The sequence below is a fragment of the Tupaia chinensis genome, unplaced genomic scaffold (assembly GCF_000334495.1).
Source record: "Tupaia chinensis unplaced genomic scaffold, TupChi_1.0 Scaffold000081_1, whole genome shotgun sequence".
Classification (NCBI taxonomy): Eukaryota; Metazoa; Chordata; class Mammalia; order Scandentia; family Tupaiidae; genus Tupaia; species Tupaia belangeri.
The window spans coordinates 5,813,719-5,821,674 of record NW_006159542.1 but is presented as its reverse complement, the minus strand read 5'-3'; the positions used below and the strand labels follow the sequence as shown (position 1 = coordinate 5,821,674).

The 7,956-nt window shown below is 44.3% G+C and overlaps 1 protein-coding gene across 1 annotated transcript in view; it reads left to right on the top strand.

The window, feature by feature from the left end:
- The first annotated feature begins 387 nt into the window (after positions 1-387).
- The window catches only part of TEX48 (testis expressed 48), a 44,421-nt gene continuing 36,852 nt past the window's right edge, over positions 388-7,956 (top strand). Inside the window, exon 1 of the mRNA XM_027769636.1 lies at positions 388-636. The gene's annotated coding sequence lies outside the window, so the exon portion shown is untranslated. The remainder of the gene's footprint in view (positions 637-7,956) is intronic.

The window sequence follows — 7,956 nt, the reverse complement described above, 5'->3', positions numbered from 1 at the left end:
AAGTTTGAGGATATTCCTTCTTAAGGCCAGACCTGCCCAGCTAATCCGCTCCCAAGTCCCTAAACCACAAAACACTATGTAAAATGACAAATGTGTATTGTTATATTAAGCTACTAGATTTGGAGGTGATTTGTTACACAAGAACAAAACAACTGTTAGGAGGAACAACTGAGTATTCTTGATCAAAGCAGAAACACTGTGAAAGGGGTATTTTACCAAGTTACCTTGTGGCCTCCTGAGGCCCAAATAGCTTAATTTATTTTTGATCTGCAAGGCTCTAGACAGTTAGCACAAACCAGGAAGACTTTGTGGGCGGGACAAGCAGTGTGTTTGTCATTTTAATGCAGCTTCAGCAGGCCATTCTTGGTCAACTCTGCACTTTTTTCAATCAAATCTCCTTGCCTTAAGAAAACATCCCTGAAGATACAAAGTAGACCTTCAGGCTTCAAACCTCCAGAGCTCAGATGGGCACAAGCAAGGGGCAGCTGATGTACGATGCTGTAAAGATGAAGGAAACACTCTCATCCTGGCCAGGAGACTCTGTGCAACCCTGAGGGACAAAGTGAGCTCGAGAGGAAGCAAAGACCCCTAGCCTTGCAGCTCTGCTTGCAGCCTGCCTGGGAAGCGCTGTTCCAGGTTTGATGTCTTGCTTACTCTCTTAGATTCATGCTTCTGGTTAGCACAGAAGGGCGGGCGGGGTAGTGATAGATGGGTAGAGGGATGCTTGTGAAAGAACTGAAAGGGAAAAAAAACCATTTGATGAAACAAAGGGAGCAATCTCGTTTCCTGGGCTGCAGTGTTCAAAGCTGATTCAAAAAGAAAACTCTGCTGTCAGGTAGAAAATGAGCTTTTCCCTAAAACAAGCTCTCGAAATTGTCCATGAACTGAGCACTCTGTAAGAGGGAAAGGGATGAGATTGGTCACGGAAATAGATAGAGTCCCCTGGGTGGAAAATGTGTGTCTTCCTCCTGATGTGCTGTTAGGAGCTCAGCTCGTGGCCGTGAGAGGGAGATGTATACTGGTTTAGAAGTAATAGCTCCAACATTAAATGTGTCTTCCCCATTTCTTGGGGAGTGGTGTAGAGGAAAATAATCAATTATATTTGGGCACAGATCATACTATTATAAGACAACCTGCTCGCCTTCCAAAAAAAGATTTGTGTGAGTTCTTGTTTTGGTGCTTGTGTTGGGTATTTTGTTATGATATTGCACAAAGTCTTTTAACAGAACAAAATTGAAAAGACAAAGTAAGACCTTAGAATTTTGCACAGAAGCTTAGAGACTTCAGTTTGTTCCCTTCCTCTCCCAGGAGCCCCTTGGTTTGAGATGGGAAAGCTGTGGTCCAGAAAAGGGGAGTTTTGGAGCCAAGATCCTAAAGATTATTGGCAGAGCTTAGATCAGACCCAGAAACCCTCTTTGAAGGGACAATATCTATGAAATGTTTGAGCCTGCCCAGTTCAGATGGAGGATGGGCACGCATGTGAGAAGTTGTCCATTTGCTAGCTGTTGCTATCATTAATCTTCTCGGGGAAGGCCTGCCAGGGCACACACGATACTGACAAGGGAACAAGGACAGAAAACAGGATCTGGCTGATCCAAACAGAGCCTATGTCCAGGAGCAGCAGCTCGGTCTCCAAGAATTGAATTTCCTCATGCCTCCGTTTTCTAACCACTTTTATTTCCATTGTTTGAGCTGAATTTTACAAGAGCCTTCTGGGGTCTGCAAAACATGATCTCCATTGTTGAGAAAAGGAAGTAGAAACTCAGACTTCCCCAGAAACTGGGAACAGGGTCAAGTCAGCTTAGAAATATGGCAGTGTATATGACTTAAAAGAGAAAGGACCCTCGATGAATGAAATGGTTGACGAAGGCATCAGGCAGAGTGGCTCAATGCCAGGGAGACCTGGGTGCAAATCCTAGCTCTACTTCTTGAAGCTGTGTGATCTGGGGCAAGTCACTGAACATCTTTAAGCCTCCATTGCGTCTCTTTAAAACGGGGAAGATAAACATGCATTTTGCAGTGAGCTCAAGTATACAGGAGGTCATGAATGTTATCTCCTGAATCCTAAGCTAGAAAGAGAAAGGGGAGAAGACAGCCTTGTGTGTACACACACATCAGTGGCCTAAACTGACCAGCCTTGCTTGACGCTTTTAGAACATCTTTTTAGCTGCCTTAATACAAATCTATTTCCAGGTGGTCAAGTTTCTGAACATACCCTCATCTTGATCATCAGACACGAAAGTCACGCACTAGACTCACTCCCTGGTTCTCCAGTGGACTGGGCAAAATTCCAACGGATTTTAGAACTAAGGTCCCCTGTAACCTCCCCTTCTCATCATTTAAACCTTCTGGTCTGTGCCAGTGACAGGATAGAGAAGAGTGTGCATGTGGGTTCCGAAGTCAGGCAATGTGGGCCTCCAATCGTGTCTGTGCCTCTAACTGGCTGAGTGATTTTGGGCAAAGTGGCAACCCAAATCATGGTTTTCTCACCTGTCAAACTACAGCAATAAAAAGTCCCTACATTTCAGGGTTGTTGTGAAGTTTAAAAGAGGAGACATGATGAAAGCACAGAGCCAGCCAACGTCTGCCTATTCACATACACCACGAAGTCAAGTTAGGCTGGCTTCCCCGAAGAAGCACCTGGGGAAAGTGAGTCTTGGAAAGTGGGTCTTTGCTGGGTAGTTTGGTCCCAGGTAAACCACTGGAGCTCCCCTGAGCCTTCATTGCCTGTTGTGGATAACAGGTACCATGCTTTGCAGACTTCAGAAGGCTCTTGTAAGATTCAGCTAAGATAATGGAAATAAAAGTGGTTGGAAACTCCGTTCTGTGACTCCAAAAAAGAATAATTATCATTCAGATGGAACTGGACAGCTATGATTGTAAAATGCTTTTATTTCACAACTAACCAGAATGTAGGCAGAAAAAAAGTGTAAATTAGCCATGGGAAAGGCAAGATAAATTCAAAGGATTCTGAAACTTCTCACAGCACCAAGTCCACCTAAAGTAGATCATTAAAATCCTGTCTTAAACCTGACATATAGTGTTTTGTTGTTGCTATTATTTGATTTGAATTGAGTTTTATTTTTTTTTGTCTATTTCTTGAGAACATTTGTCTTCTTTTATTGTCTCTAGTGTTACTAAACAATATAAATACTCCAGCTCAGAGTTTTAATAGGGAGCCAGAAGGTGGCGTATAAGTACTCTAGTACTCCAGAGTTTTAACGGGGAGCAAGAAGGTGGTGCAGGGGATAGGGGGAGAACATAGTACTTTGACAGGCTGACCCACATGGAAAAGTTACTAGTTCACATCCAGGAACCTCCCTGAGTATGCCAGGCATGCACATGCCAATGATCCAGGCTGGTCAAGGCTAGAGGTAGATCATGGTGCCTAGACCCTGTCGGGGGTGTGGTCTCTCTCTCTCTCTCACTCTCTCTCATTTGTAGAGTAAATAAATAAACTTTTAAAAGAAAAAAGCTTTAAAAGAAGCCTTCCTTCATGAAATTAGTCAGAAGCCAAGGTAAAATTCTAAGAGAAAGCAAACATGAGGCCACTGGCAAGCAATGTCGGTCATTCCCACCAAGGGAATAGAACCAACTAGAAAACACAGGTATCCATAGAACCTCCTAAAAGCATCAATTCCAGAAGGGTACTTTCTTTCCATGTCTTGAACAATGGTTAGAAGCAAAATCCTTTGCACCACACCTGGTTTGAATCCTAAGTCTACCCTTTGAAAAGATATGTGACCCAGTCTCCTCATCCATAAACAGGGATAATATATATCCAGAGGTTCGTGGTGAGAATTCAGTAACCTATGTAAAGGGTTTGTCCGAGTGCCTGGCATAAAGTAAGTGTTCAATAAACAGTAGGTTTTTAAAAATAGCTTTACTTGAGGCTTTGAGGTCTTCTCTGCTTGTAACTGAGTTTTGAAATAATGCCCCCTTTTGCCTTTCCAACCACCCAAGACGGTCTGTAGATTAAGACTCATTCACACCATTTTGCTGTTGAGAAAACTGAGTCTTGGAGAAATGAAGTGACAAAGTGACTTGCCCAAGGTTACATGGGGAGTGAAGAAAGGTGAAGACGCAGGTGCCTTCTGAGACTGAACTAAAGAGCTGGCTTTGCAAGCCTGAGGGGACAGCACCAACCACAGGGCAGCACAGAAAGAGGCCAAGGGGACCGGATCCCATACCCAGCTCCTTCTCAGCCTCCCTTGTGACTCAGTTGCCTATTCCCACCCCTGCCCCCATCTGAACTAGGGCCTGGGGCCAATGCTGCCTGCCAACCGCAGCTGCCGGCACCTGCCCACAGACAGGCTGCCATCAGCCTTCCATGACACCAGGAAGCTCTGTCTGCCTGGCTGTGACTGGAAAGCCAGAACATTCTGCCCCACTGTTTCCAGGATCTGACGTGAGTACCCGCTGCTTACCTGCGGAGGGAAATGTCTCTCCACGGACCACGTCAGCGGGTTTACCATAAAGTCACCATCTTACAGCTTCCAGCCCAGCCCCTGACTAGTCAAGCCCTTCCCATTTCCCCTCAGACATGGGGAGGAAGAGACCCCAGAAATGAGGGAAACCTATTGTCATTTGAGCCCAGGAAAACCCAGGACTGTCTAGGCTACCAGGATCCTAGATTTTCAGAACGTGAGAGTGGGGGACATCTCAGAGATCATCTAATGCAGAGGACAGTTTTCTATAAGGAGCCAAGAAATAAACATGCTGGGTTTGGTTGTCACAGTTTCTGTCCAATATTCTTCTTTGGTCTATTTTTATTAAGCTCTTTGAGAACATAAGAAACACTCTTACTCAGGGATCACATCCAGACAGGCCAAGGGCAGAATTCGGCCTGAGGTCACAGTTAGAGATCCCTACTTGATCCAACCCTCTCACGGCCCACATGGCAAAACCAAGGTCCAAAGAGGTCACCCAGTGATTGTGACTGTCAGACGTACTCAGATCTGACTCCTGGGCCATTCTGCCTCCAGAATTAAGAATATTTTATTTTATTCCATTTCATTGAAAATCTGTTCATTCCTGGTTCTTTGCCATAATGTTTAATTAATTGCTTTTTCAGCCTTCAATACAGTGCAACTACACAGTGCAAATGCTATATATGAGGGCAAAAGAAGAAAAATGTTATTTAGGCCCCAGCCATGGTGGCACACACTGGTCGACACTGCTACTCAGCGGGCTGAGGGCACAGAGGAGGATGGGCATGCAGGGACAAGCCTGTAATCTGAGCTTCATATATATAATTTAAAATCAAAATTAGATTCTGTCTAAAACATCCAGATCCTATCTAAAACATCCAGATCTTGTCTAAAACAATATATATTATTTAAAATTAAAAGGCACTGGGGCTGGCAGGTGGTGTGGTGGTTAAGGGTGTTGTACTCCCACATGGTTCACTGAGGTTCGAGTCCCAGACCTGGCAGCTTCCTTTCTTACTTTCTCTGGTCAAATAAAGAAAAATAAAGCTAAATAAAATAATTCTTAAAAAAAAAAAATCAAAAGGCACTGTGGTTGCTTCTGCCTTCCAAAGACAGATGCTATCATTTTTTTTTAAGAAAAGTTAAATTTTATTTATTCATTCACTTATTTTAATGTGACCAGAGAGAGAGACAGAGGGGGGGAGAGAGAGAGAGAAAGAGAAAGCAAGCCACCAGGTTCGGGACTCGGGACTCAGACAGTTGTCGGCCATGTGGGAGTGTCCAGTGCCTTAATCACCATGCCATCTGCTGGTCCCCAGATGATATCACTTCCATGAGAGAGAAGTAAAATCAATTCAAAGTAAAATCAATTCAAAGCTCTCTCATCTGAAAGAGCTGGTGGGGAGGAAGATAGGAAGAGACTGACATTCCATAGCTTTTCCTGACTTCTCTAGAGAAAGAGATGGGGGTTAGAGGAGTTTTGAAGATTGCCCAGGACTGCAGAGTCTTTGCACATGCAAAGGAAGCTAGGACACCAGCCTAAATTCCTCTACTAAACAGAAGAATCAGGACTCCTGAGGGGGTAGGGATCCTTATAATGGGTGGGTGGAGGGAGTGAGAGGAGAAACAGGAGGGCACATCAGCATGACAGGAGGTACAGGCCAGAGGCTAAGAGCAGACATCTGGAATGAGCATTCAGTGATTTGCATTCACATAATCTAATGCGATTGATCTTCCCTCTGAACCTCTAGTAAAGTGTGCTGCCCACGAAAGCCTTGCATGAGCATTTTTATTTCTGTTTTTGCTTTTTTGGTTTGGGAGGACATTAAAGAAAGGCTCCTAAACTTAGTGAGATAGACCAGATCAGTACACACAGGGAAAACCCGTGGACTGAAAAGATAAACTGAGTACAGGGAGGGCCTCAGGATAGAGGTGACTAGGAAAACAAAAGCCTCTCCTCACCACAGAATCACCTGCCCAATAGCCTGTGGCCCCTTCTTGCTATCCAAACCCCAGGTCCGTTTGGGGCCACAAAGGGTCCAGCCCTTTCAGCAATCTCATTTTCCCAGTTTCCCGTGTAACTAGAAAGGGCCACATGACACAGTTCTGGTTGATAGGACATTGGCAGAAATCTTTTAGGAAATTATGGAGAAGTGTTTCTTTCTTCCTAAAAAGGAACAAACACATAGCGCGATCTCCTTCTATCTTCTTTCTTTGATCAAGGACACTAGTCCTACGACTGCAGGAGCCATCCTGGGACTAGCCACTAACTAGAACTTTTGACAAGGAAGGAAATGTTCTTTATCTGCACTGACCCAATGAGAGCCACAAGCTACCTAAAGTGTTGCTAGCGAGACTGAGGGACTGGATTCTTTTTTTTTTTTGGAGAGATTTTTGCTATAGGGCGCGTGTGCTCGCCAGACAGACAGAGAGAGACAGAGACAGAAAGTGAGAAATCACCCCCCAGGGGGGATGGCCACGCCACAATCCCTTCTCCTCCATTCTCCTCTTGGGATCTTGGGCACACACGCACACACACGTGCCTGGCATGAGTTTAAGCCACTGGGTCTGGGACTTGAACTGCAGTCAACTATGTGGGAGTCCAGCAACATAGCCATTATGCTAACTGCTGGTCCCTGGATTCTTTTTCATGTTCCTTTCATTTTAATTCATCTGAATTTAAATTTCAATAGCTCCCTGTGGCTACTGGCCACCTATTGGACAGCCAGAGTTAGAGAATCACAAATCTCTGACTCTGATGTTGAGCCACCTACCTCCAGACTCTTTGCTATATAAGAGCAATTAATCTCTAACTTTGGAATCTCCATCAGTCCAGTTTTCTGATACCTACAGCTAAATGTACCCTAACTAATATTACCAAGGAAGAAACACTAGGAGAGACCCAGAGCTTCCCCTGCCCGTGGGATAACAGTCAAGCCAATCAGTGCTATTTTATTTGTATCCCACAGGATAGTTCAATAATTAAGACACAGAGTCAACCTAAATAACAAACAACAAGCGAACGGATAAAGAAAATGTGATATATGTACATAAGATACTACTACTCAGCCATAAAAAGGAAATACAGTCAACTGAGGCAACGCGGGCAAACCTAGAGAAAGTAATGCTAAATGAAACAAACCAGGAACTAAAAGATATATACCATATGTTCTTGCTCATTAAAAAGCTAAAAGAGGAGCCAGCTGGTGGCGTGGTGGTTAAGGTGCCTAGATTCCACATGACTAAAGCATGGTTTGATTCCTGGGCCCAGAGGCTTGAAAAACATGCCAGGTGTGTGTGTATGTGTGCCTAAAATCCCAAAGAGAAGAATGGAGGAGAAGGGATTGCATCATGGCCATCCGCCTTGGAGGGTGCTTTCTCAATTTCTCTCTCTCTCTCTCTCTCTCTCTCTCTGTCTCTGCCCAGCAAACACATGTGCCCTAAAGCAAACAAAAATAAAACAAAAAGATGAAAGATTCTATTGTATAGAAGTGGAGAGGGTAATAGTGGAAACCAGAAGCCATAA